Source organism: Pseudophryne corroboree, unplaced genomic scaffold, assembly GCF_028390025.1.
Source record: "Pseudophryne corroboree isolate aPseCor3 unplaced genomic scaffold, aPseCor3.hap2 scaffold_1274, whole genome shotgun sequence".
NCBI classification, from domain to species: domain Eukaryota; kingdom Metazoa; phylum Chordata; class Amphibia; order Anura; family Myobatrachidae; genus Pseudophryne; species Pseudophryne corroboree.
This window is the reverse complement of record NW_026967899.1, coordinates 91017-104192: the sequence shown is the minus strand read 5'-3', so window position 1 is coordinate 104192 and position 13176 is coordinate 91017. Positions and strand designations below refer to the sequence as shown.

The following is a 13176-nucleotide window of genomic DNA, read 5'->3' as shown; positions in this document are numbered from 1 at the left end:
CCCACTCAAGCGAGGCCGGACTTTCTTGGGGCTATTCGTACCTTCCTATCCCACTGCCAACTGCCTTGTCTGAGCCCATCGGCTGCTGCAGAATTAAACTCAAAGATCTCCGACGAAGAAATTGCCACCGTGGTTAAGTCCCTAAAACTTACCAAGGCGCCTGGCCCAGACGGCTTTACGGCCGCCTATTACAAGACTTTTCTCCCCCAGCTTACGCCCCACCTTTCATCCCTCTTCAACGCTGTTTTACAGGGAGCTTCATTCTCCAAATCGGCTCTGGAGGCTAAGATTATAGTTATTCCCAAGGACGGCAAAGACGCATCTAACTGCGCTAACTATAGACCTATTTCGCTACTTAATTCGGATATCAAGATATACGCAAAAATCCTAGCCCTCCGATTGAATAGTGTCTTACCCCACCTCGTCCATAACGATCAGGTGGGATTTATCCCCGGCCGCCAAGCCCGAGACAACACGAGGCGCGTTGTTAGCCTTGCTCACCACATCAACCTCACACACACTCCTGCTCTTTTGCTTTCTCTGGACGCGGAGAAAGCATTTGACAGGATAGGTTGGCCCTTTTTGTTCGAAACTCTTGCTCATTTTGGCTTTCAGGGGGAATTTCTCATGGGAATCCAGGCCTTGTACTCGAACCCTTCCGCCAGAGTATCTGTGAATGGAGTGCAGTCGGACCCTCTGGACATCTCCAACGGTACCAGACAGGGCTGCCCACTCTCGCCTCTGATCTTTGCTTTAGTAATAGAGCCATTAGCAGCCCGCATACGAGCCTCGCCCGACATTGATGGGCTGGAGGTGGGGGGCTCTGTTTACAAGATTTCTCTGTTCGCAGATGATGTCCTCCTATCGCTTTCCTCGCCGCACACTTCTTTGCCGAACCTTTTTGACCTCCTGTCTGAATATGGCCATGTTTCGGGTTACAAAGTTAATTGGTCCAAAACGGAAGCTCTCCCCTTCCACATCCCCCCTCCCCGACTGTCCCACATGAAAAACAACTTTAAATTCTCCTGGTGCGCTTCTAAAATCCGTTACCTGGGGATCTTTATTACGCGCCGATACGGAGACTTATATAAGGAAAACTTCTCGCCATTGCTTAAAAACCTTAAAGCCGACCTCCATAAATGGCAATCACTAATTATCTCCTGGCTGGGTCGTATCGTAGCTCTGAAAATGAACATTGTCCCCCGCCTACTTTATTTGTTCCAGACGCTGCCAGTGAAAGTTCCGGACTCAGTTTTAGCACAAGTCCACTCATGGTTGCTCCGCTTTGTGTGGAGAAACAAGGTTCCTAGGATAGGTTTCTCCACTCTGCGCAAACCAGTGCAAGATGGAGGTAGAGGCTTTCCAGATATCCGTCTTTACTATTTGGCCACCCATCTCAGCCAAGCAGTGACCTGGTTCGCCCCTATGCAGTCCATACGCTGGCTCCAGTTGGAGACAGCGCTTAGTCACATTCCATCTTTGTCGTCCCTACTTTTATCCCCTCCTAGAACTAGATCTCCTCATCTACAACTGCACCCGGTGCTGGAATTCACTTGCCAGATCTGGGACTATTGCACGCGTCACTTTCACCTGCTATCATATCCCTCGGTGCTTACCCCATTGTGGGACAACCCTTCTTTCGCCCCGGGTCAGTCTCTGACCCGCTCGCGTCCATGGTTGGAACGGAATATCCGCTTTGTTCTGGATGTGCTCTCTGAGGGTGCCTGTGCACCTTTACCGGATATCATGTCGAAATTTGACTTCCCGGAGGCGAATCCTTTTACCTATTTCCAGCTAAGACATTTTGTCACCTCTCTATCGAACTCGTCCCCGCTCCAGCCTCTCACCACTCTGGAGTCCTACTGCTATCACAAACCGCTCGCTCGAGGAATCATCTCCCTACTGTATTCCCTTCTCCATACATGGGACCAGACGACGACCCCGGCTTTCATACTCCAATGGGAGCGGGACCTAGGTCCGGTGCCCGATGACTATGACTGGTCGGATGTCTTCACCGCGGCCGCGAAGTCCTCGATCTCAACCCTAGTAAAGGAAAACGCATATAAAATCTTATACAGGTGGTATTTTGTCCCCTCTAGACTCCACAAAATGTTTTCCTCCTCATCGCCCATGTGCTGGAGAGGATGCGGCGGACATGGCTCTTTCCTCCACATATGGTGGACGTGCCCTAAAATCATGCTATTTTGGGACGCAGTCGCACGCTTGCTAAGCGCAGTACTCAAGACCCAGGTGAAAAAAGACCCTTGGTCCTTCCTGCTAGGCCTCCCCATTGCCAACGCACCTCCAAACTCCGGTAAACTACTGACACAGATTCTAAACGCGGCTAGGTGCTCAATTGCCCTCCAATGGAAACAGAGGGAGCCCCCCCCTATTAAACAGGTCATCAACAAAGTATGGTACCTCGCAAGCATGGAAAAAATCACTGCATACCTTCATAATAGATCTTTCCAGTTTCTCCTGAGTTGGGAACTATGGTTCGACTCTCAGGCTACCGCAGGTGGAGTACGATCCCCCGGAGGCTCGATGGCTCTCCTACTATGATCTTTGCAATCTCCTTACCTGACGAGTAGATACAGGCTTACCCTTAATTTGTCCTCTTCGTGTCCCTCAAGTAGCACTTTCTCTTTTTGTACTAGCGCCCTGTACGAGATCAGCGGAATGCGGGGGCGCACCGGAGGTGCCTCCAACCCTGTCTCTTCTCCCCCCTATTCTATTCCCTCCCCATCTTTCCCCGTCTCCCCTTCTCTCTCTTTATGCTCTCTTTCGCTTTAGTCTTTTTCTTTATATTGCTATAGTTATGAGTCTAATCTCCGGTTCCCATAAGACTGAATAGCCTCTGTTCACCCCGACGCATAATCCATTGCTGTTTCTCGTTCTAACAAATGCTGGGTTAATGGCTCTTATTTTACTTTTTTTTATTTTTTTTATTTTTTATTTTGCATGTTGGGAACCGCATGTTCTTTGTATTACAGTTATATCTCTACTTCTGGTAGTATATTGTTACACGAAGCAGCTCACCCCACGTGTGGTGGGGAGCTGTTGTGATATTTGTAACCTGAAAATTAAAATAAACAATAAAAAAAAAACCTAACAGTCTTAAATAAGAACATCAGTAAGCACCACTGGCATAATGGATAAGTCACTGCCCTCCTAAGCCAGCGGGTCCAAGTCCCATATGGGGTGGAAGTCATTACAGCAAGTGTCTCATCACTAGAGTTGATATTTTATCCTTGCTTCAACTGTAAAACAGTCTTGCAGTGTTTAGCTTATAAAAAATGACCACAGAAGCTAAAATATGACATTAATTATGATAACATTGTTGTTGTTGTTTAAGCCTTTTCTATCACCGTGGACAGCTTATTCAAGTGCCATCTGGCATGCATGTTCCTTTGTTGCTCATCATTCATCACCAACAATGATTTTCTTTTTCAATTCTTATGACTGTACTGATTGTATTGAATAAAATCCACATCTAGCATAACCAATTAATGCTGCAAAGTGCACCAGTGGCGCAATTGGTCAGCGCGAGGCACTTATAAGACAGTATCTGTTGAGCAATGCCGAGGTTGTGAGTTCAAGCCTCACCTGGAGCATCTTTGTATACTGTTTTTTTTTTCCTTTTCTTATGTCATTAGTCATTGATTATAAACTGCTACCTTAATATTCAATATGATATTACAAAGGATGGAAGAAAGAAAGAAAAAACACAAACATGATTGTGCATTTAAGTTGTCAGCACACATCTGCTTTGGTTCAAATGCACTGCATATCTTCCTTCAGTCAGCCAACAAAACAGCAATGGAAAAGATTAACATATTGTTGGTAAAGCAGTTGCATCAAATTGATTTTGTGCAATATAGCATGATAATCCATACTGACAGCTCTGGATAGTACCAGCACATTTCTTGCTGGACTTGGTAATGCAAAGAACACAGTAAACAGCTTCACTTTTTCATCAAAAATAAATAATTGACTATTAAAAAAATAACAGTCTTAAATAAGAACATCAGTAAGCACCACTGGCATAATGGATAAGTCACTGCCCTCCTAAGCCACGGGGTCCAAGTCCCATATAGGGTGGAAGTCATTACAGCAAGTGTCTCATCACTAGAGTTGATATTTTATCCTTGCTTCAACTGTAAAACAGTCTTGCAGTGTTTAGCTTGTAAAAAATGACCACAGAAGCTAAAATATGACATTAATTATGATAACATTGTTGTTGTTGTTTTTTAAACCTTTTCTATCACCGTGGACAGCTTATTCAAGTCCCATCTGGCATGCATGTTCCTTTGTTGCTCATCATTTATCACCAAAAATGATTTTCTTTTTCAATTCTTATGACTGTACTGATTGTATTGAATAAACTCCACATCTAGCATAACCAATTTTTGCTGCAAAGTGCTCCAGTGGCGCAATTGGTCAGTGCATGGTACTTATAAGACAGTATCTGTTGAGCGATGCCAAGGTTGTGAGTTCAAGCCTCACCTGGAGCATCTTTGTATACTGTTTTTTTTTTCCTTTTCTTATGTCATTAGTCATTGATTATAAACTGCTACCTTAATATTTAATATGATATTACAAAGGATGGAAGAAAGAAAGAAAAAACACAAACATGATTGTGCATTTAAGTTGTCAGCACACATCTGCTTTGGTTCAAATGTACTGCATATCTTCCTTCAGTCAGCCAACAAAACAGCAATGGAAAAGATTAACATACTGTTGGTAAAGCAGTTGCATCAAATTGATTTTCTGCAATATAGCATGATAATCCATACTGACAGCTCTGGATAGTACCAGCACATTTCTTGCTGGACTTGGTAATGCAAAGAACACAGTAAACAGCTTCACTTTTTCCTCAAAAATAAATAATTGACTATTAAAAACCTAAAAGTCTTAAATAAGAACATCAGTAAGCACCACTGGCATAATGGATAAGTCACTGCCCTCCTAAGTTAGGGGGTCCAAGTCCCATATTTGGTGGAAGTCATTACAGCAAGTGTCTCATCACTAGAGTTGATATTTTATCCTTGCTTCAACTGTAAAACAGTCTTGCAGTGTTTAGCTTGTAAAAAATGACCACAGAGCTAAAATATGACATTAATTATGATAACATTGTTGTTGTTGTTTTTTAAACCTTTTCTATCACCGTGGACAGCTTATTCAAGTGCCGTCTGGCATGCATGTTCCTTTGTTGCTCATCATTCATCACCAAAAATGATTTTCTTTTTCAATTCTTATGACTGTACTGATTGTATTGAATAAAATCCACATCTAGCATAACCAATTAATGCTGCAAAGTGCTCCAGTGGCGCAATTGGTCAGCGTGCGGTACTTATAAGACAGTATCTGTTGAGCAATGCCGAGGTTGTGAGTTCAAGCCTCACCTGGAGCATATTTGTATGCTGTTTTTTTTTCCTTTTCTTATGTCATTAGTCATTGATTATAAACTGCTAACTTAATATTTAATATGATATTACAAAGGATGGAAGAAAGAAAGAAATAATACAAACATGATTGTGCATTTAAGTTGTCAGCACACATCTGCTTTGGTTCAAATGCACTGCATATCTTTCTTCAGTCAGCCAACAAAACAGCAATGGAAAAGATTAACATACTGTTGGTAAAGCAGTTGCATCAAATTGATTTTCTGCAATATAGCATGATAATCCATACTGACAGCTCTGGATAGTACCAGCACATTTCTTGCTGGACTTGGTAATGCAAAGAACACAGTAAACAGCTTCACTTTTTCCTCAAAAATAAATAATTGACTATTAAAAACCTAACAGTCTTAAATAAGAACATCAGTAAGCACCACAGGCATAATGGGTAAGGCACTGTTCTCCTAAGCCAGTGGTTGTCGGTTTAAGTCCCGTCTGAGTTGGAAGTCATTACAGCAAGTTTTTCATCACTAGAGTTGATATTTTATCCTTGCTTCAACTGTAAAACAGTCTTGCAGTGTTTAGCTTGTAAAAAATGACCACAGAAGCTAAAATATGACATAAATTATGATAACATTGTTGTTGTTGTTGTTGTTGTTGTTGTTGTTGTTTTTTTAAACCTTTTCTATCACCGTGGACAGCTTATTCAAGTGCCATCTGGCATGCATGTTCCTTTGTTGCTCATCATTTATCACCAAAAATGATTTTCTTTTTCAATTCTTATGACTGTACTGATTGTATTGAATAAAATCCACATCTAGCATAACCAACTAATGCTGCAAAGTGCTCCAATGGCGCAATTGGTCAGCGCACGGTACTTATAAGACAGTATCTGTTGAGCAATGCCGAGGTTGTGAGTTCAAGCCTCACCTGGAGAATCTTTGTATACTGTTTTTTTTTCCTTTTCTTATGTCATTAGTCATTGATTATAAACTGCTACCTTAATATTTAATATGATATTACAAAGGATGGAAGAAATAAAGAAAAAACACAAACATGATTGTGCATTTAAGTTGTCAGCGCATACCTGCTTTGGTTCAAATGCACTGCATATCTTCCTTCAGTCAGCCAACAAAACAGCAATGGAAAAGATTAACATATTGTTGGTAAATCAGTTGCATCACATTGATTTTCTGCAATATAGCATAATAATCCATACTGACAGCTCAGGATAGTACCAGCACATTTCTTGCTGGACTTGGTAATGCAAAGAACACAGTAAACAGCTTCACTTTTTCCTCAAAAATAAATAATTGACTATTAAAAACCTAACAGTCTTAAATAAGAACATCAGTAAGCACCACTTGCATAATGGATAAGTCACTACCCTCCTAAGCCATGGCGTCCAAGTCCCATATGGGGTGGAAGTAATTACAGCAAGTGTCTCATCACTAGAGTTGATATTTTATCCTTGCTTCAACTGTAAAACAGTCTTGCAGTGTTTAGCTTGTAAAAAATGACCATAGAAGCTAAAATATGACATTAATTATGATAACATTGTTGTTGTTGTTTTTTAAACCTTTTTTTTATCACCGTGGACTGCTTATTCAAGTGCCATCTGGCATGCATGTTCCTTTGTTGCTCATCATTCATCACCAAAAATGATTTTCTTTTTCAATTCTTATGACTGTACTAATTGTATTGAATAAAATCCACATCTAGCATAAACAATCAATGCTTCAAAGTGCTCCAGTGGTGCAATTGGTCAGCGTGCGGTACTTATAAGACAGTATCTGTTGAGCAATGCCGAGGTTGTGAGTTCAAGCCTCACCTGGAGCATCTTTGTATACTGTTTTTTTTCCTTTTCTTATGTCATTAGTCATTGATTATAAACTGCTACCTTAATATTTAATATGATATTACAAAGGATGGAAGAAAGAAAGAAAAAACACAAACATGATTGTGCATTTAAGTTGTCAGCACACATCTGCTTTGGTTCAAATGCACTGCATATCTTCCTTCATTCAGCCAACAAAACAGCAATGAAAAAGATTAACATACTGTTGGTAAAGCAGTTGCATCAAATTGATTTTCTGCAATATAGCATGATAATCCATACTGACAGCTCTGGATAGTACCAGCACATTTCTTGCTGGACTTGGTAATGCAAAGAACACAGTAAACAGCTTCACTTTTTCCTCAAAAATAAATAATTGACTATTAAAAACCTAACAGTCTTAAATAAGAACATCAGTAAGCACCACTGGCATAATGGATAAGTCACTGCCCTCCTAAGCCAGGGGGTCCAAGTCCCATATGGGGTGGAAGTCATTACAACAAGTGTCTCATCACCAGAGTTGATATTTTATCCTTGCTTCAACTGTAAAACCGTCTTGCAGTGTTTAGCTTATAAAAAATGACCACAGAAGCTAAAATATGACATTAATTATGATAACATTGTTGTTGTTTTTTAAACCTTTTCTATCACCGTGGACAGCTTATTCAAGTGCCATCTGGGATGCATGTTCCTTTGTTGCTCATCATTCATCACCAACAATGATTTTCTTTTTCAATTCTTATGACTGTACTGATTGTATTGAATAAAATCCACATCTAGCATAACCAATAAAACCTGCAAAGTGTTCCAGTGGCGCAATTGTTCAGCGCGTGGTACTTATAAGACAGTATCTGTTGAGCAATGCCGAGGTTGTGAGTTCAAGCCTCACCTGGAGCATCTTTGTATACTATTTTTTTTCCTTTTCTTATGTCATTAGTCATTGATTATAAACTGGTAGCCTTAATATTTAATATGATATGACCACAGAAGCTAAAATATGACATTAATTATGATAACATTGTTGTTGTTGTTGTTGTTTTTTAAACCTTTTTTATCACCGTGGACAGCTTATTCAAGTGCCATCTGGCATGCATGTTCCTTTGTTGCTCATCATTCATCACCAAAAATGATTTTCTTTTTCAATTCTTATGACTGTACTGATTGTATTAAATAAAATCCACATCTAGCATAGCCAATCAATGCTGCAAAGTGCTCCAGTGGCGCAATTGATCAGCGTGCGGTATTTATAAGACAGTATATGTTGAGCAATGCCGAGGTTGTGAGTTCAAGCCTCACCTGGAGCATCTTTGTATACTGTTTTTTTTTCCTTTTCTTATGTCATTAGTCATTGATTATAAACTGCTACCTTAATATTTAATATGATATTACAAAGGATGGAAGAAAGAAAGAAAAACACAAACATGATTGTGCATTTAAGTTGTCAGCACACATCTGCTTTGGTTCAAATGCACTGCATATCTTCCTTCAGCCAGCCAACAAAACAGCAATGGAAAAGATTAACATACTGTTGGTAAAGCAGTTGCATCAAATTGATTTTCTGCAATATAGCATGATAATCCATACTGACAGCTCTGGATAGTACCAGCACATTTCTTGCTGGACTTGGTAATGTAAAAAAACACAGTAAACAGCTTCACTTTTTCCTCAAAAATAAATAATTGACTATTAAAAACCTTACAGTCTTAAATAAGAACATCAGTAAGCACCACTGGCATAATGGATATGTCACTGCCCTCCTAAGCCACGGGGTCCAAGTCCCATATGGGGTGGAAGTCATTACAGCAAGTGTCTCATCACTAGAGTTGATATTTTATCCTTGCTTCAACTGTAAAACAGTCTTGCAGTGTTTAGCTTGTAAAAAATGACCACAGAAGCTAAAATATGACATTAATTATGATAACATTGTTGTTGTTGTTTTTTAAACCTTTTCTATCACCGTGGACAGCTTATTCAAGTGCCATCTGGCATGCATATTCCTTTGATGCTCATCATTTATCACCAAAAATGATTTTCTTTTTCAATTCTTATGACTGTACTGATTGTATTGAATAAAATCCACATCTAGCATAACCAATTAATGCTGCAAAGTGCTCCAGTGGCGCAATTGGTCAGCGCGCGGTATTTATAAGACAATATCTATTGAGAGATGCCGAGGTTGTGAGTTCAAGCCTCACCTGGAGCTTCTTTGTATACTGTTTTTTTTCCTTTTCTTATGTCATTAGTCATTGATTATAAACTGCTACCTTAATATTTAATATGATATTACAAAGGATGGAAGAAAGAAAGAAAAAACACAAACATGATTGTGCATTTAAGTTGTCAGCACACATCTGCTTTGGTTCAAATGCACTGCATATCTTCCTTCAGTCAGCCAACAAAACAGCAATGGAAAAGATTAACATACTGTTGGTAAAGCAGTTGCATCAAATTGATTTTCTGCAATATAGCATGATAATCCATACTGAAAGCTCTGGATAGTACCAGCACATTTCTTGTTGGACTTGGTAATGCAAAGAACACAGTAAACAGCTTCACTTTTTCCTCAAAAATAAATAATTGACTATTAAAAACCTAACAGTCTTAAATAAGAACATCAGTAAGCACCACTGGCATAATGGATAAGTCACTGCCCTCCTAAGCCAGGGGGTCCAAGTCCCATATGGGGTGGAAGTCATTACTGCAAGTGTCTCATCACTAGAGTTGTTATTTTATCCTTGCTTCAACTGTAAAACAGTCTTGCAGTGTTTAGCTTATAAAAAATGACCACAGAAGCTAAAATATGACATTAATTATGATAACATTGATGTTGTTGTTTAAACCTTTTCTATCACCGTGGACCGCTTATTCAAGTGCCATCTGGCATGCATGTTCCTTTGTTGCTCATCATTCATCACCAAAAATGATTTTCTTTTTCAATTCTTATGACTGTACTGATTGTATTGAATAAAATCCACATCTAGCATAACCAATTAATGCTGCAAAGTGCTCCAGTGGCGCAATTGGTCAGCGCGCGGTACTTATAAGACAGTATCTGTTGAGCGATGCCGAGGTTGTGAGTTCAAGCCTCACCTGGAGCTTCTTTGTATACTGTTTTTTTTTCCTTTTCTTATGTCATTAGTCATTGATTATAAACTGCTACCTTAATATTTAATATGATATTACAAAGGATGGAAGAAAGAAAGAAAAAACACAAACATGATGGTGCATTTAAGTTGTCAGCACACATCTGCTTTGGTTCAAATGCACTGCATATCTTCATTCAGTCAGCCAACAAAACAGCAATGGAAAAGATTAACATACTGTTGGTAAAGCTGTTGCATAAAATTGATTTTCTGCAATATAGCATGATAATCCATACTGACAGCTCTGGATAGTACCAGCATATTTCTTGCTGGACTTGGTAATGCAAAGAACACAGTAAACAGCTTCACTTTTTCCTCAAAAATAAATAATTGACTATTAAAAACCTATCAGTCTTAAATAAGAACATCAGTAAGCACCACTGGCATAATGGGTAAGGCACTGTTCTCCTAAGCCAGTGGTTGTGGGTTTAAGTCCCGTCTGAGTTGGAAGTCATTACAGCAACTGTTTCATCACTAGAGTTGATATTTTATCCTTGCTTCAACTGTAAAACAGTCTTGCAGTGTTTAGCTTGTAAAAAATGACCACAGAAGCTAAAATATGACATTAATTATGATAACATTGTTGTTGTTGTTTTTTAAACCTTTTCTATCACAGTGGACAGCTTATTCAAGTGCCATCTGGCATGCATGTTCCTTTGTTGCTCATCATTTATCACCAAAAATGATTTTCTTTTTCAATTCTTATGACTGTACTGATTGTATTGAATAAAATCCACATCTAGCATAACCAGTTAATGCTGCAAAGTGCTCCAGTAGCGCAATTGGTCAGCGTGCGGTACTTATAAGACAGTATCTGTTGAGCAATGAAGAGGTTGTGAGTTCAAGCCTCACCTGGAGCATTTTTGTATACTGTTTTTTTTTCCTTTTCTTATGTCATTAGTCATTGATTATAAACTGCTACCTTAATATTTATTTTGATATTACAAAGGATGGAAGAAAGAAAGAAAAAACACAAACATGATTGTGCATTTAAGTTGTCAGCACACATCTGCTTTGGTTCAAATGCACTGCATATCTTCCTTCAGTCAGCCAACAAAACAGCAATGGAAAAGATTAACATACTGTTGGTAAAGCAGTTGCATCAAATTGATTTTCTGCAATATAGCATGATAATCCATACTGAAAGCTCTGGATAGTACCAGCACATTTCTTGTTGGACTTGGTAATGCAAAGAACACAGTAAACAGCTTCACTTTTTCCTCAAAAATAAATAATTGACTATTAAAAACCTAACAGTCTTAAATAAGAACATCAGTAAGCACCACTGGCATAATGGATAAGGCACTGTTCTCCTAAGCCAGTGGTTGTGGGTTTAAGTCCCGTCTGAGTTGGAAGTCATTACAGCAAGTGTCTCATCACTAGAGTTGATATTTTATCCTTGCTTCAACTGTAAAACAGTCTTGCAGTGTTTAGCTTGTAAAAAATGACCACAGAAGCTAAAATATGACATTAATTATGATAACATTGTTGTTGTTGTTTTTTAAACCTTTTCTATCACCGTGGACAGCTTATTCAAGTGCCATCTGGCATGCATGTTCCTTTGTTGCTCATCATTCATCACCAAAAATGATTTTCTTTTTCAATTCTTATGAATGTACTGATTGTATTGAATAAAATCCACATCTAGCATAACCAATCAATGCTGCAAAGTGCTCCAGTGGCGCTGTTAATCAGCATGCAAAACTTATAAGACAGTATCTGTTGAGCAATGCCGTGGTTGTGAGTTCAAGCCTCATCTGGAACATCTTTGTTTACTGTTTTTTTTCCTTTTCTTATGTCATTAGTCATTGATTATAAACTGCTACCTTAATATTTAATATGATATTACAAAGGATGGAAGAAAGAAAGAAAAAACACAAACATGATTGTGCATTTAAGTTGTCAGCACACATCTGCTTTGGTTCAAATGCACTGCATATCTTCCTTCAGTCAGCCAACAAAACAGCAATGGAAAAGATTAACATACTGTTGGTAAAGCAGTTGCATCAAATTGATTTTCTGCAATATAGCATGATAATCCATACTGACAGCTCTGGATAGTACCAGCACATTTCTTGCTGGACTTGGTAATGCAAAGAACACAGTAAACAGCTTCACTTTTTCACAGAAATAAATAATTGACTATTAAAAACCTATCAGTCTTAAATAAGGACATCAGTAAGCACCACTGGCATAATGGATAAGGCACTGTTCTCCTAAGCCAGTGGTTGTGGGTTTAAGTCCCGTCTGAGTTGGAAGTCATTACAGCAAGTGTCTCATCACTAGAGTTGATATTTTATCCTTGCTTCAACTGTAAAACAGTCTTGCAGTGTTTAGCTTGTAAAAAATGACCACAGAAACTAAAATATGACATTAATTATGATAACATTGTTGTTGTTGTTTTTTAAACCTTTTCTATCACCGTGGACAGCATATTCAAGTGCCATCTGGCATGCATGTTCCTTTGTTGCTCATCATTCATCACCAAAAATTATTTTCTTTTTCAATTCTTATGACTGTACTGATTGTATTGAATAAAATCCACATCTAGCATAACCAATTATTGCTGCAAAGTGCTCCAGTGGCGCAATTGGTCAGCGCGCAGTAATTATAAGACAGTATCTGTTGAGCAATTCCGAGGTTGTGAGTTCAAGCCTCACCTGGAGCATCTTTGTACACTGTTTTTTTTCCTTTTCTTATGTCATTAGTCATTGATTATAAACTGCTACCTTAATATTTAATATGATATTACAAAGGATGGAAGAAAGAAAGAAAGCACACAAACATAATTGTG

At 38.9% G+C, this 13176-nt stretch overlaps 5 non-coding genes across 5 annotated transcripts; all 5 read left to right on the top strand.

Moving 5' to 3' along the window:
* The first annotated feature begins 4421 nt into the window (after positions 1-4421).
* Positions 4422-4514, top strand: TRNAI-UAU (transfer RNA isoleucine (anticodon UAU)). The gene is given in 2 exon segments: positions 4422-4459; positions 4479-4514. It is a non-coding gene; the product is annotated as a tRNA-Ile (tRNA).
* An 806-nt stretch (positions 4515-5320) lies between these two features.
* Positions 5321-5413, top strand: TRNAI-UAU (transfer RNA isoleucine (anticodon UAU)). Its single transcript is given in 2 exon segments — positions 5321-5358; positions 5378-5413. It is a non-coding gene; the product is annotated as a tRNA-Ile (tRNA).
* A 1735-nt stretch (positions 5414-7148) lies between these two features.
* TRNAI-UAU (transfer RNA isoleucine (anticodon UAU)) lies at positions 7149-7241 on the top strand. The gene is given in 2 exon segments: positions 7149-7186; positions 7206-7241. It is a non-coding gene; the product is annotated as a tRNA-Ile (tRNA).
* A 2108-nt stretch (positions 7242-9349) lies between these two features.
* TRNAI-UAU (transfer RNA isoleucine (anticodon UAU)) lies at positions 9350-9442 on the top strand. The gene is given in 2 exon segments: positions 9350-9387; positions 9407-9442. It is a non-coding gene; the product is annotated as a tRNA-Ile (tRNA).
* An 802-nt stretch (positions 9443-10244) lies between these two features.
* On the top strand, positions 10245-10337 carry TRNAI-UAU (transfer RNA isoleucine (anticodon UAU)). Its single transcript is given in 2 exon segments — positions 10245-10282; positions 10302-10337. It is a non-coding gene; the product is annotated as a tRNA-Ile (tRNA).
* Positions 10338-13176: the final 2839 nt, after the last annotated feature.